This window comes from Haliaeetus leucocephalus, unplaced genomic scaffold, assembly GCF_000737465.1.
Source record: "Haliaeetus leucocephalus isolate CR32 unplaced genomic scaffold, Haliaeetus_leucocephalus-4.0 Scaffold545, whole genome shotgun sequence".
Classification (NCBI taxonomy): Eukaryota; Metazoa; Chordata; class Aves; order Accipitriformes; family Accipitridae; genus Haliaeetus; species Haliaeetus leucocephalus.
Window position 1 is genome coordinate 3,437,616 of NW_010972981.1, and position 17,071 is coordinate 3,454,686.

The window sequence follows — 17,071 nt, forward strand, 5'->3', positions numbered from 1 at the left end:
ATTTTTCTGAATATTCAAAGTGTCCATAATACTCACTAGAAAACTGAAAGGCTAAAAGGTAGGCTATTTAAAGTGTTTATGCCTCTAAAAATGTAGATACTTTTAGAAGACAGCCTTAGTCACCTCTCTGCTGCCTTAAAAGCTTCAATACCTTTTAAAATCTGGTTCCATGTGGCCAGTTAATGCCCTTATACTTTTTCCTCTACTAACTTCTTTAACTTTATTACCTTTAAATCAAAATAGAGCTATAGCTGAGTTACAGTGACATGAATAAATCAGACGGTTGAGAAAGAAAATCACCCAAATTATAAAGTATCTTTTAATTGTTTCTTCATTGAAGGCAATCTTCTCTCCTTTCCCCTTCTCAGCAAAACAGCGTACAGATCCTCCTAACACAGCATTGTGACAGGTGTAGGGCTTCAATGTTGTCAGTTATAATCCTTTATATGTCACACCTTCAATCATGCAATGGGCCATGCATTTTAAATAGAAGTCTGTTTTCTAGTCTGTGGCAACAGAGTGCCAGGACATACACTGTACAACCATATGGGTGTCTCTTTGCAGGACATATGTTGTACATCCTTAGGCACTAAAGCAATTAACAAGCAACTGTAAAATAAATGTGATCTCCTCTGAAAAGCTCCAGAGCAGCTTTCAGTTTTTAAAATTATATTGCTAATTTATGCCATGAAGAGATTCAGAACGTCAGAGGCAGGTACAGTGATCCTAAATAAAAGCAACATTAAGAGGTAAATACAGGTTTCTTTTCAGAAACAATTATAGTATTTTTCATGTTAGTAGAGTGTTATGAACCTAAAGATGTTATAAAAAGTAGTAACATCCAAAGGATAATTCAGCATAGGAATATGAAGATACAGTAGCCAAAAAAGACGGTAAAAGCAGAATGCAATCATTATGACCAACAGCATGTTTTACTTGTTGGTCAGTGTTTATACAGAACACCATGGGAGAAAACTATTTTTATTTTGGATTTTCTACTGCCTTTGTGAAATCCACTGTCGAACCTGCTAGCGGTCACTAAGTCCCACAGCTCAGCAGAGGCAAGCCTGCCACCGCTCCGTGTGCCCAGCTCCAGTCAGCAGTGGGCTGCTTCGCAGTTGCCTCACAAGCACACAGATGCAAATGAACCTTCCTGGTAGCCTAGGACCTCACCGGTAGCTGACCCCAAGCCAGTCTCTCCAGTACGTGGCTTGGACCTCCTACTTCCTCCAGCAGTCAACTCTCAAACCCTCTTGTCTTTCCAGTACCCAGCTCAGACTTGTGGCCATTCCAATACCAGGCTCCCAAGCCTCTTATCCTACCCACTGCTGAGTCTGGCTTGGTATTCACTAGCAATCACACACTGACATACACCCTCAGGCAAGGCACCTGCACTCCAGCCTCTCCAGTTGTGCAGGGACACTGTAATCCGTGGTCCCCAGCCCAGGTGCTGGCACTTAGACCTACACACACACACGCACACACACATGCATACAGGATAAGCAGGTCCTCACCCAGAAAAAAGAGTTTAACAAGAAGACAGGACGGACTGCAGTGATCGGGCACAGGGCACGGCCACACAAGCATACTGACCAGCAACCTGATTGCGCATGCCTTTTACCCCCTTTTCCCTCTCTTTTTCCATGCTTTTTCCTCCCTTTTCCCACCTTTGATCCTTCCCCTAAACTTCCCATTGTACCCATTCCCCTAAACATCCCATTCTACATTGTCTGTACATTCCTAAGTGCCCCTCCCTGCATCCCATAATGAGTCCAATAGGCAGTAACCCCCCGCCTCAGTCCAAAATTACTCTGGAGACCCTTCCCACTGATTGATCCGAATGGGTGTCCCCCCCGCCCAGGGGCTGACAGTCTCCTGGGACAGCCCTGGCAGGGCTGGGGCTGGTGCTTGCTTCTCTGGGCAGGTTATTGGGGTTTCCCCCAGTCCTGCTGTAGTGCCTCTGTGCTCCTTCAGCTTTCTGTCACATAACATACTGGCACCATATCTATTGACAACTGGTGGCACAAAAGGAAAAAGCCATGCTGGATTAGAGCAGCAGAGAGTTTAGACCACTGTTTTGTCTTCGTCACTGCCCCGTTTTATTTACTGACAAAGAAGTTCAGCAAAATTCTGCTGAAGGCAAGTGTAAGCGAATCTTCCTTATGAAATAGATGGGATCTATAGTTAGAGATATTAAGCCAGTAATTTGAAATGTCTTCCAAAATTATAATGTTAAATTTTATTCTGGACAATCTTGAAAGATATATGTAAATATGTAAAGAGTTTTCCATCTTGCATGTCCTTGGAACTTTCTGTGACTAACAGTGCTGGTGAATAATTATGTACTATACAAAAATACTTCTCATTGATTTTAATCTGACAACTTTAACTTCAGTTGAATATGCTGCTTTCTTGTACTAGAAAAGAAGGTCCCAGTATGCCTTTCTTCATACTACTCATTATTTTTTCACTTTATTATAGGCTTTTTATGCACTATTTTCTATGTAGGCAACTTTTCAACCATTCGTCATGTACATTTTTTCATACTCTTAATCACTACTGTTAGCTTTCCCTGAACCTTTTCTGGCATACAGTTGGGAAACTTGTGACCAAACATTCTTATCACATAAACCAACATAGCACCCCACATGCAACTGAGCAGAGAAAACATATAAAATAAGAAGTGCATTATTTTGCCTCTAGGAAAAGCACGGTATAGAAATCAGTTCATTTGAAAGATGAAAAATAAGATTCAGCAATTTATATTACTGCTTGGTGATAAAATTGATATTATTAATTGATTTGCTGTATTTATTGCATGCATAGAAAATGCCAGTTTTCGGGGCTGTGAGAAGACAGAGAGATATACATACCCAAGATATACAGAGTACAAAAGGTTCATGACAGGAAGGATGTGTGAAAAAGGTGCTGTTCTTTATGTGTTTGAAGCTCAAAAGATGAGAAGACACTATTACTCACTAGCTTTTCTTGTTCCGATGCTGAATTTAATTTCTGGAAACTAACTTTTGTTTTTAGGACTTGTTCTTCTCAACCACAGAGTATACACGAAGTGCTGAAAGGCAATCCTAATGTTTGCTACAGCTGCAGCGGGACAAAATAGATTAGGAACAGCTTATAAATTTCAACTAAAATAACTGTTCTTCTAAAGATACTTTTGTAGTTTGAAAGAGACCTTTATCATGCTCTGAGGCTTTGCTCCCAGTGACATCCCTGACGACACAGAACACTGAAAAGTCTCCACATTTTACTGTCTGTGAGTTTGTAATCATGGAATCTGAAGGCCCACAGCCAGTGGGTTCACACCTCCAGGTGCCCAAACATGCAATGATCAGATGAATGGTACTTGGAAAACTAAGCCCCCTACATTAAGAGATTTCCAAGGCCTCACTTTATAAGCTTCACTTTCTGAAATGTTTATTTTTCTAAACTTTTCACATGTAGCATAGAAATAACTTTGATTTTAGCTATGTATAATTCATTTTTAATTGCACAACAAAAATGCTTAACTTCCTCCCTATTTTGGGCTGTCTCTTACTATTTAAAGAAAAGACTTCTGTGTATGAGGAAAAAATATTTACTCCAAAATTAAAAACATGTTTCCACATGGGTGTTCCAGGGTTCTTGTGGGCTGCCAGTTTTAGAAATATTTTGGCTGAAAATTATGTTGTGGCCTTCATGAGGTTTTGAAATTATTAAAATGTTTTAGCATTTTTCCATGTTTTAGTATTTATTTTTTACGCATAATTTTTCATTTAATTTTATTTTACTCTATGGCATAAATGTAGTTTCTTATAAAGTTTCCATTTAAAATAAAGATTGAGAGTGTGAAAAATTTACTACTACAGAATTGTTTTATAGGAGATTTCTATACTAGTGAAATGTCTCAAATGCACATGAATGTAAACAACAGCTACAAATTAAGGTGAGTACTTTGATGAAATCCTATTCCCATAAAAGACAACAAGAGTTTTACCACTGGCTTCAGTAAGGCCAGGAATTGACTCTATCATGAGTTTACATCCTTCTATGTTACAAGCCTGAAACACTCGCGTTAAGGCAAGCAGATAAGAACTACAGTTAAGTATGAGAAATAGAAGTACGTTGCATAATATTTATTCCATGTTGTGTAATCTTTATTAAATGAAGCATAAAAATGAACTTAAGCACTTGCTTACATGGTTTGCTGACTTTGGTTTGTTTGAAATGGGCAGTATGAAGGGTAACTGGAACAGGCCAAACGAGAGCTAATGGACGAGGGCAGTCTATTCAGCGCACCTCCTGCAGCCACGTAACACTTGGCTCAGCTCTTTTCTTCCCTCATGCTAGTCAGCTCCTCAGCTGAGCAATCAGTTCCTACGCTTTTTTCCTGCTGGAAAGCCTGATTTTAAAAAAAATTGCCCTTCTCCTCTTCCAGCTACCTCTTTGGTCTCTCTTCCTTATCTTTTTCCAGTATTTAGTTCTTCTTTTTGTTCTTCTAATGTCACTCCTTGCTTATCAGTCACGACAGCTGAGGACTTAATGTCATTGTTTTTGAAGCTATGGGGAAAATGGATAATTTATATTTATAAGCAAAAGCAATGACCTCTCTTACACTATATATCCTCCTTCACGTGAAGTCTAATTACTTACTTCTGTTCAGCAATTTGATGCCCTTTTGCCCTCTCAGCTGCATCCACAGTCCTTTGCCAGGACAGCTTGTAAAAGGAAAACAGGAGTGGATGAAGAAAGAATGAGGTAAGTCACTTCTCCACAGGAATGAGATTTAGATGGGTACCATGATTAGCTGAGGAATAGCCTGTTGAAGTTTCTGGAAAAGAAAAAGAGCTGCCTTTATAAGGAGAAGTGAACACTGACTCTATTTTTTATATTACAGGCAGGGCTAGTGGTATCATCCATCATTACAACATCTTCTTTAAACTGCCTTATAAACTTTGTCGGGCTCCAGCTACCAAACAGAAACTCTATGGGACTATTTCAGACTTTATTTTTAGGAGCAGTTTCAAAGTGGTTCAGGAATTTGGGTTGTGGCTTTTTTCCTTTCCTTTTTTTTTTCCCCCCCCCCCCCCATTTTTGGGGGGTGGGTGGTGGTGGTGGGGTTTTTTGTTGGTTTTGTTTGGGGTTTTTTTGAGGGGGTGGGCAGTAAGGCTTGATCACTTCTGAAAAACTTTGTCATCCATGATTTGAAGAGTCATCTTGAATTTCAGTCTTGGTGGGAGTAGTCCTTGTCAGAGGCAGGCCAAGAATATATATCTTCTTCTGTCTGAATCTGGATGGGAATCAGACATGATAAATCATTGAAAAATTGCTTTTTTATCCGTCAGACAGCACTGGATTGCTGCAAACCTTGTCCACTGAGATTCTGAACCTCTAAATGGAAAGAGGGGCTGATGTCTTGTGTGGGGCTGCAACCAAGTACAGACAATATGGAGCAGAAGTTGCGTAATACTAATGACTAAAGCTTCAGGTCATAGGCATCTCAAGTTGGGCACCTAAGATTTAGTGAAAATTTCAGACCTTAATTTCTTTGTGCATATAGAATGGTGATTAAATAACGCTTCTCATATAGTTGTAAATATTTATGAAGTGCATCAAATGCTAGAGTGACAAGCAACATGCAAAAACTCAGGACGAAATTCACCATTTTGTTTTCAGCATAGGCTATGATTTGTGGACATACAAAAAAACCACGGGGGCTAAGAAATACCACTGACCACACAACGAACAATATGGGAAAAGCAAAATACTGTTTATCAACTAAATACCACTTATTCTGTGTACTGAAAGAAGTGGAGCCTTGTGGAGAATGTCTTTGCTTTTATTATCACAATACATATACCCCAAGGACTGAAGTAACAGAAGCACTGGAGACTTGCATATGCTATGAACAACAAAAAAAAACCCCAACGTGATGATTCAGATACTACTGACTGTAAGTGTGTATTTTTTTCCACCTGTTAACATCTGTACTGGTGATCTATAATTCATGGATCCCACTGAGGTTTTCTGGGCTAGATACGAGTATCAGCATACTGCATTCAAATTGACTACAAAGTGTCGAATATTTTGTTCTGCCTTCTGCTGGCTACTGACAGTGAATTTGTGTGTTCAGAATGGCTTCTCTTTAAATCAGCACTCTTGTACAATAATATTGCCCCAATGAGAGACTTTAATAATACAAGAAACCAGCACGTTTAAATACATAAAACCCACAGTAGGATAGAGAAACCACAACAACCCAGCAGGCCCCTGCAAGAACAGCAGTTACCGTATTGAGAGGAGGATCAAGGTGAACACTGCCATATAAATTCAGCATTTATTAGCTTGAAGAAATTATTCCGTATGGCTGAGGTTGCGAAATGAGAGTGAGAGAGGTGGTAAAATGGAGTTTCCAGGCTGAAATAATCCAGGACTCTTAGCAGTTTGAAAATAATTTAAGTCTGTCTTACTCTTGTTCTAATAAGCTCAGTCTTGATCAAAGGAATTATTTGTTTTGTAGATGTTGAAAGACTGGTTCTGGGGAAGTCAGCATTCACAGAAATGGTTAAAAATGGTATTAGGGGAGCAAAAACTTTGCAGTGTTTAATTTGATGTTTATACACAGTAAAAAATGTCTAGTATTTCATACAACTTTCTTCCTGTTTCAAATGCAGATGTGAAGTTCCTTTCATTCCTCATCACTGTGTTAATAGAGAGCTAAACATTTCTCTGATGTGGCAAAGAAGTATGCTACACTGATGCCATGGACACCATGAATTTCTTTGCAAACAAACTGTACGGTTAAGCTGTACTTCCTTTCGATTGTACAATCTTTACACACTTACCAAGAGAAACCTAAAGTATTTCTTTCCAAGTTGTTAAACTCCTCTTTTGTACTTTACATGAAGTTATTTTTTAGAAAGACAATTGCAGAATATTTATGATTCTGTGGATGTTAGCAGGAGAGCCAGAAGAGGAGCCTCTTACTCAGAATTGAATTAATATTCTGCCTTAGTATCAGGCCCACTGGACTGGTGGAATTGATATATTTCAGATGAGACATATTGTTTTGCATAACTGAATTCCGGTGGATAGTACCCATGTTATCAGGACACTGGAGTATTTCAAATGATGACTGAAATTATTCCATGATCTCTAATCCTACACAAGAGGAATCAGATTTGTCTATATTTTCAGCAAAAAAAGGTAGAATCTCTGTAGATTTCAACTGAAGTATTCCTATGTTTAGAGTTATACAAGTATCTTAGTCTTTGAAACATTGAATAAAGTCTGTTTAAACCCTCCATTCTCACCTAGAAAACATAAATAAAAAGTTGCAATTTCAAGTGGATGAAATAATCTTCATTTTCTTATCCCAAATTGCCAAAACTACTTGTAATCCACTTCAGCAAAAATTAAGTAAGCCTTAGGTACACCTGCAAATTATCCTTAGAAGTAAGTTAACATACAGAAAAAGTCTGATAATCTTGTTCAGCCAAGAAGCGTAAGAATTTTTTCAAATGACCTTTTCCAATGTATCTTTGAATCTTAGCAGTTTTTTTCTTCAGAGTGAATTGTGGTTCCATAATCATTCTGGTTCTTTTTCTTACATCCTAAATTCTTATGTGTATCTAAATGTCTAGTTTCATACCTGTGTTAACCTTTTCTCTATGATTAAGCTTGTAGAAGCATAGACAATGTGGTCTTTTTTAAAGTATATCTAGAATATGTTCAGTTTCACCTCACTCCCAGTGGAACCCACTCCTTTCTCTGTTCTTTATTTTTATTGACATAAACATTTTGCTCTTAGTTGAGAATTATAAAACATATTAAAATCTGACATCTCTGCTTTCATCTAATGTTTTTTCAGGTGCTTATTAATAAGTTTGGATCTGAAACCACTGTACTCTCTCATTCATACATCCTTGGAATACAGATCAAAATTAAGCTGTTCATTTAGCAATTTCAAGCCCTCTCTTTAAGGAATCAGAGTTCTCAGATCAACCAGGTTCATAAACTAGTTCCCTGAATATATGAAATTATCTTATGCAGTTGTTTTTGTTTCTCTTCATTTATGTTTAAAAGAATTGATCATTCAATCTCGTGTTATATTCTATGACCATTTTTTCCAGAAATATTTCATAAAATAGCAAACAAATCCAAACCAGTAAAAGCACCAGTTGGTGGTTCAGGAATTGTTTGATGATGAAATCTGCTGCCTATTGCATTCAGGAATATCTGGTTCTTCCCAATACTAGTGGAAAACTGTACTAGAATCACGCAATTCTCAGCAGTAATCTTTCTCGTAATGCTGAAGGTTATTATCCATTTCTTACTTTCACCTTAGGTGACTACAAAAAGCTCCCACCATTAACATAGTAAAAACTTCCTTCTTTACATACTTATTTTCCCTGGTATTATCCAGGTTCTGCTTATAGTTGTCTCAGGAAACTACATACTGGATTTATGTGACTAATTAATTTTAAGTTCAGTGACTATACCAAAACTGGATAAGATATTTCACATGAAAATTTTGGTCTGTGTAAGGATTTTGCTTTTTTATTCTGTTTTGTAAAAATAATAATAATAATTAAAAAACAAACAAACAAACAAACAAAAAACCAAACCCAAACAAACAAAAAAACAGGCAGCCAATCATCATTTCAAATGAAAAATCACAATATTTAGGTTTGAGCATGTCAACATAAAATTTTCAACTAAAATAAAGTATCACTTGTTATTTCAGTCAACACTGCTTATAAAATCATCTTGAATTTCCAAATATGATTTGTTGATCAGAAACTGCATTTTTCAGTGAGAGAACTGTTAATCTGAAAAAATTTCCTTGTCTCTTTTCATCTTCACACTACTCTGTTTTCTTGGAATTAACTTCATGATTCTTGCTATAGCTGTGGAAAAATGTTGATATGCAATATGGACAGACTAGTATCTTTCATTATGTATTATTCTAAAGGTCTGCAGTGAAACTTGAACCTCATAACCCTTAACACATGCTGTCAGTAATGGAGATTTGGGTAGTGAAAAATTTTACAACTCAGAAATATAAATCACAACTTCTACCCTTTCCATTGGGAAATGAAGGTGTATATTTCTGCCTTTCTTCTCCCCTGTAGTCTTTGTTTTCCAGTGTCTTCACGTCTATTCAGCAGGTATAATAGAGGGGCAACAGCAGAAAAAAAAAGACCTTGATCCTTTCTCTTATACTCACACATTTTTTTTTTCAGAAGGGCTGAATGCCGGACTGGCTGTTCGTCTTCTTGAGCATCTTACCATCCTTTGCAGGACATTTGAGTCTGCTTCATTCCTCTTGAATACAAGCTGTTCAATAAGCCAAGAAGTGTTAAAGGGCATGCATCCTTAACGCTACTTATTCTAAGATAAGTATTTGCAGGTCACCTTCTTGCTCTGTTTAGAGAATCTTCTCCTTTCCAGAACCCTTTCCTAGTGGAGCTGCCTCTACAATAAAGTCTTCCCTGTTGCTTGTGCGCTGTGTTTTCAGACAAGATAGCAAAGTGCCAGGTACACAAAAACAATGGGAGGATGAGAGGCACAAATATTTTGGTGAAAACACTGAGTCACCAACAGGACTAGGAGGAATATATTTCATGTTCTTATTAAACCATTGTTCTTCAAAGGTTGTGGCTAATGAGTCAAAATTTGTTTATGAATAGAATATACCCAGCTGAAAATACGTACCAGCTTTTATAGCCAAATATTGTTTCCCTAGAAAATGTCTTTTAAGTTATCTACAGAGAGAAACCACTTCCTTTCAGGAAAAAATATGCTCTCACATACTAATTTTTAAGCAGTAACTGGAAAACAAAGATTCAGCAATGTTCTCCCTAGGACTGATATAGTTTCAATCCTGATCAGATACAATTGAAATACATCCTATGTGGTGATAAAGAAACAAAAATAAAGAACATATACATAATAAAAATAATATGTGCTAGAAAGTTTTTGTATGCTTAGAAAAAGCAGGTTATAACAACTTTTTCTTCCATGAAAACTGCCAGAAAAGTTTGAGAGATCTCAGCATTCAAAGTATCCTTATCAACTCTGACATTTTACAAGCAGCCTCTCCCCCCTTTCTCCAAAAAAACGTCCTCCCAAATCCAACCTTCTTCTCTCCTCTCACAAGATATATACTCTACAAACCCCAAACAAATACAGAAATGTCCAGTGCGTGTTAGGTTATGGCAAGACCAGTGGGTAGAGTTATTTCAACCAAAGTGTATGGAAGATTTCAAACCAGATTTTTTTTTTTTTTTTAGAATAAAGTCTTCAGAGAGAGAACAGAAAGCACTGCAGCTCTGGTTTCCTTGGTATGGGCAACAGAAGAGTCAACAGTGAACTGGCTCCATTTTCCCTCACAAAGAGGCAAAGGGGAATGACACAAAAAAGAACCAGCCATCTCAATTTAAAATTGCAGAAAAAGTACCCTTTGTGCTATCATCAAATTCATCCATTTGATATGCACCCTGAAAGGGAAGGAAAAACTATGTAAAATCTAAACCCTACTGTTTTCTACATCTTCAGCAATATTAGCAACCATGAGGTGAACCTGGAGAAATCCTTTCCAATTACATTAGGACAGATATATTCCTACAAAAGTCTGAAGAGAAGCTGAGAAAGACTTGGAAAGGTCATTATGAAAAGATTAAAAAAAATCACTTGTGGCTTATTCCTTTGTGCCAGGAGTAAGTGTTCTACCTCTGCTGCTAGATGACACTGAAAGCAACTTGTGAGTTGCATTGACGGAATAGGTAACAGTTCATCTCAAGAAGTAATGCCATTTTATCCTCAGATTCAGTTACAACAGAGGAAGCCTGACAAAATGAAAGTTGCGAGAAAGGATATGTTCTCTGTTTATAACTACATCAGGGTGGCAATCCCCAGGGAAGGAAAATAACAATTTAACTTAAAGGCCAGACATTAACACTGAAACAAATGAGTACAAAATAGCATGACTACACTCATGGTGAAAATTAGGTTTCTGCTTGCAAATAGCCAAAATGAAGCCAAAATCAAATTGTTTAAAGATAGAGTTTTCCTGGTTACTTTTGATGGTAAGAGACTAGATCCTCCACCGTGCAAGGATATTAGCTTAGCACAAATTATCAGCCTTTGTGCAGAAATATCAGCCTCAGTCATCTGTCTCATGCAAAACGTCAGACTCGATAATTTGAATAATCCCTTTTACACTAAACTGTAATGAATTCCTAAGAATTCGCACACACTAAATTGGGAGATAGGATTCTTAAATACAAATTCCTCATAAATTACAGAAGTGGGGTTTTTTTAGTTGAAATGATAAAGTTCTTAAACTGCATGAGGTGGATGAGGTCCCTCGTGCCATCCCATGCAAGACAAGCAATATAGTGTGTTCGTTAATCTATGTCATAGGAGTATTGAACATACAACAGCTATCAGGTTTTCTACATTTGATAGCACCTGAGAGGTCACTGGTAAGGGTTAAAGACTTTGCTAGCACGAATTATGAGGCTTTTGCCAGTAGGTGAAGATACAGCATAATAAATACTGACTATACACCACTTAAATCCGGATTTCAGGTAAAGAAGGAAATTAATTGACTCAGTTTTTGCATAAGAAAAGATCGGTAATGTTAGACCAGTTTATCTTCTGTTGGTTTTCTATGCTGAAGCACTTCTTGCATTTTCCCTTTAAGTTTCAGTTTCCCAATCATTTATTCTTTGGAAATTCATCTTCTTAATACAGATTAGGTAGATTTATCAATGTATGTAGTGTCACATGACTATTGCTGCTTGGACAGCCTTTCATATCGCTCTTCAATTTACGAGGAAGCATAAACAAAATTTAGCCTAGCTGTCTTGAAATAATCCCATGTTGCCATGTGAAATCTAAGCATAAGTGAAGCAAATAGAACCCAAATAAAGTAGTGTGCATAGTCTGTGTCATGCGATATGACTGTGTTCACCAAGCTCCAACACTTCCATTTCCTCTCTCCCCAGATTTTTCTAGACCTAGCCATGAGGTATTGTAAATATTTTTCATAAAGGAGTAAATTATAATGAGAATCTTGCTATACAACAGATCTGCACAGAGTACTTGAAGTTCTACTTATTTGAGAAACTGGAATAAATCCACTCTAGTCCATTAGAATGATAATGGAGTGATTCAAGGTTTTCATTTTCAGCTTCTAAAACCCAGCAAATTTTTCAAATAAATTTCCAATCATGCTTTATGGTAAAGCATTGTCAGACTCTAGATAGCTCAATGGGAGCCTAAAGGTTTTACATGTGTGAAATCCGTGACCTTAAAAATTTGATAGCGTCCCTTTGATATTGGATAAACCTCAGGTCACTCAGCTTTAGATTAAGGATACATTTCTGAAATATTTACTACCAGTTTTAATGTTTATTATGGGTGCTGTTTCATGGAAGTCAAGAAGTTTGATCCTTAGCTCCCTTGGAGAAGTTGTACAAACACAGACGTGGTCCTATACCCCCTTCCTGCCAGCTAGAGTTTGCTTTAATCTTGTATTTAAACTGAAGGCATTTCAGACCTGTTCTAAACCTGGCTAGGTAACAACTAGAGAAGATAGCTAGCAACTAAATAAAATCTTCTTTGAGCTAAAATATTGTTTGGATACACTTATGATTTCCAAGTTGCTCTTTAGGCCATAGTCCATTGTGAAATACCAAAACAGTTAAAGCTCAGAAAATATGGGCTTGGATTTGTCCAATGAGAGTGTCACAAGCAGTCAATGTTCGGAAGGATTAAAAGCAGAACACTATTTAAATGATATTTGACCATAGTTTCCAGTGGAATGCACCTATCCCTTTGTGTCTCTGTTGTAGTAGATTCTTACAGAAAAGTTTTTTTTTTCACGCTTATTTGGCAATGTGATATGTGGTTTCCCCATTCTTTCGTTGCAAGTTCATGCTTTCTGTTCTCACTGTGTGTCTCTATTTTTTCTGCAGCATTCCATATTATTATTTTTTTATTTCTCCCTCACTCTTTTATCGTGTATGTGATGCTAGCTTGTTGCTCAGGTTCTTCTCATGACTTCTTTTGCACGGATCATGGCACAATCTTCCTCCTCTGTTCTGATCTGAATGCTAGCATTGTCTCTGCATTGCTTGGTCCACAAGATCTACGCTTGCTTACAGGTAAATAGACAATGAACTTCACATCAGCTTGATAGACAAAAGGACTTAGTTGCCAGTTTTTAAAAAATTGTATTACTTTCTCTTTACCTTTCACACATCACATGGAGGTTGTGATTATATTTTTGTCATATTACTCCACTTCCAAGCACAATCCTGACTGGAAGTGCTAGATGATCCTGAATTATAAACATGTGATAATAAATAATAAGCAACTAATACACACAGCTAGATGTCCTCTTTGACAATGAATATTACTGCTAGAAGGCTACTTATTTTATGCCCATGGGAAATCACAGCTAAATAGAACCTGAAAAGCCAGTTGGCTAATGTCCCTACTTACACACTGTGTGTGGTACATCCGGATAATTCCTATCTAGTATGTGTTCAGTCTGTTTTAAAATTTCCAGTAAAGATTTGGCTTGAAGGGGATGAAGCAAAGACCAATATCATCTTTTGGGTTTCACAGCCTTCTTTACTACCAGCTTTTCTGATTCATAAACCCTCTTCCCTGAAAATGAAGCCCTTTACTGGTTCTGAATATCAACTGACCACTGTGCTGTTTACAAACACGTTTTAATTTTGGGAAGTGTTATTATGTCTTTCCTTTTTCTGGGTCATTTTTGGGGGGTGGTTTTGTTTGTTTGTTTGTTTTTAAACCAGGTAAATGCACTTTTTTCACACTTTTTTCATACTTTTTTCATAGTTCATGTTTGTTAAAACTTACATTCTTAGTTTTGTCGCCTGGAGTCTCTCTGTTTTATTTACAGCATATTTTAGGAATGGTGTCCAAAATGGAACACTTTATCCTACCCATAAAAGCTGACAAAAGCTTTTATGAAGCTTTAGGAATTGATAAGCATTTAAGAATGCTTACCTCCTTGATGTAATATATATACCTCATCAGAATGATGTTTGCCTTTTTGTAATGGAATCTCCTTTACCATAAATTTAAGATGACATGTTTTCATCTCTGTATCCTTCTCTGGAGTGCTGCTGCCCAGCTAGTCATTTTGCATTTATGCATTTGAATTTCTTTTCCGAATGCAATGTTATGCTCATGTCTTCCTTAAGATTTACTAATTCTATGTGTTTTCTCCAGTTTATCAAAATAATTTTGAATTATTGTTCTGCCTTGCAAAATCCCTACATCCCTTTCCATCCTGGTATCATCTGTTAATAGTTATACTTAATTTTCAGTCACTAATGGAATCATTCAGTGGCATAATTGTCTTAACAGCTTTTTAAAAGAGTCTGCTTTCTATACACTCCCAGACCGACCATCAACCATACTCTGAATACAGGATTTGGGTTTTTTTACTCAGTGAAGTGCCCACGTTCCAGCACTTGGATTTTGACTATATTGAAGTAGATTGCTTAGAAAAATGTTAATGTGCGTGGTGGCAAACAACCTGCTAATATCACCATCTCTCACACTTTCCCCTTACCCATAAGCTAGTTACCTTGTCAAAGAAGGAAACTAGATTAGTTTATACTGGTTTTTCTTGATATAACTCTGTTGGCCATTTTTCTGTCACCTTATTGACCTTCAGTTATGTACAAACTGATGAGTCATTTGGTTCAGTATCTTTCAGGCACACTGTCCTTACAAAGCTATAGTGATGCTCATACAGCAGATGATGTCCACGGAGCTCCCTCAGATGTATCTACACAGCACACAGCTTTGTGCTCAGCCGTAGTCACTGCTACCAACCTCAGCCATGAGTTACCTACCGTTATTGACTTTGATCTCCTTATGCTAATAGTTCTGATCTTCTTAGCTTTTTGAGTATCCCTTTAGATCACCCTCCAAAGGGTGGAATGTTGTACAATGAAATCTGGAGAACAGAAAACTGCTTTTAGCTACTGTCAGTATTTTCTGAAATGGCTGTAACAAAATTTTCGCTCTTCCACTGATGAATGTTTCTAATTGCTTTTCTTTTAACATACCTTGTTGCTACAATTTTTCCCCAGCTTCTTCCTCAATGGGAATATTTTCCCTCATAACTTTGGAAGTGGCTTAGAATTAATTCCGCAGGCAACTGAGGCAGCCACGGGGCACTCTGCAGGGCAACGTTCATACTCCAGCGATGATCCTACGCCGTGTCTGACAGAAGGCCTCGCTCTCAGACAATTTCAGACATTGGGAGCTCTCCCATTGAAGAGTTTAGATCACAAAGAGAGAGTTTCAATGTGCTGGCAGGCGAGACACTCAGGAAAATCAATCTGAGTGAATGAAAGGTATGCTTCAAAGGTGGGCATGTTAAAAATCAATGAACCCCCGAATAGGAATAAAAATTGATCTTGCTTGTACTTAGTATACTGCTCTTTGAAAGCAAAGCATATTAAATTAAGACCAGTTTAGATTTTGAATCCGCTCTGCATGGAGTAGTTTAGCAACGTTTAACACTTTAAGAATTGATTCAGATTTTCTGAGAATTCCTGTAAATTAAAAAGATTTATTTCTTCTCTTTGTGTCTTCTGCAGCACCAGGCACATTGCTGGTAATTGAAACAAATAATGAAAAAATACTGAATGGTTAACATTGTATTTTCTGGGTTTTGTCTGCCTGGAGTCATAAGATAAAGGATTTTAGTAGAGGCATGAAAGCAGTATGTCAGGTTTAGTTCTTTTTCTTTTTCTTTTCTGTTGCTCGCTAGAAACTTGCAAAATCCTTTCTAAATGCTTTGTAAAGACCTAAAACAATCAAATGGGAGAAAAGAGTGAAAAGCATTTATACATGGAAGCTGATGTATTGCCCTTACAGTCACTGAATTCTCTTTCCTGCACCAATCTAAAAAACTGGAGTATCTCTGTGTCTCTGTAAGACCTAAGGTGCCATTATCAGCATTTGAAAACAGTGCAACAACCATATTTACTGGTCGTTGTCTAAACAAATGGATCAAAAAAAAAAGTTATTAGGAATGTACATTTTTAGCAATTTTCATTTTGGCTCACATGCTACAGTAAGGGAAGTGAGGAGTAACTTCGCTGGCTTCCACTTCAGCGGATTGACTCGGATCTAGACTAGCGTTTCTGAGAACAGAATTTGTCCTCCTGGTAATGGGCAAAAAGAGACAGTAAGCCTCTTGCGGGGATTGTGCAGCAGAGACCCCAGGGATGAAGAGACTCAGCTGGACCCAGCCATATGGAAGAAACTATGGGCTCCCTTGAGCATTTCCAAACTACACCTTGCTGAAGGCTTAGTCATCCCCGCTGGGGGTTGCCATCTATGAAAGACAAATCATTTTCACCTATTACTGGGGTCTCAAGAGCTGCTATAAATCAGATGGAACTGAATTCACAAGCAAGGAAAACCAAACCCAGTTAAAATTTAGTTTAGAGCCTGATGCACTCACTATTTTCCTGAGAAGACGCGCTGACAATAAGCAGCACTTCAGGAAAATTTATGGGAAACGTGTGTATTCAGAACACAATTTTTTGAAACGGAAAGTGTTTTCTGAAGGAGCAGAGCGGCGTTAATGCTGCCACTCGACACATTTTAACCTACGGAATAACGCTTGCCCATGTCATTTTATTTTCGAAAATAATTTATGAGCCATTCTGGTGTGTTTCGCACTAAAACTGCACCCGGAGAAGACGCCGAGAAAACCCCTCTTCCTCCTCCGTAGCGACTGCTGCCCAGGGCAGACAGACAGGACGACCCTCGCCGAGACGCCCGAGATATTTACCAGCGCTGCCGGCGACGTTTCAGCCCCCCTCCCTCGCCAGGCAAAACGCACCCGAGCACCGCGGCCGACCCCGCTCCCTCGCTCCCTCCCCTCCCTTCTCCCTCGCGGGGCGCTTGACACCCGCAGGCCGCGGCTGCCTCAGAAACTCCGCGCAACAACTCCGCGCTCCGGGGCGGCGAGGGGGGGGGGCGAGGGGAGCTCCGCCGCTCT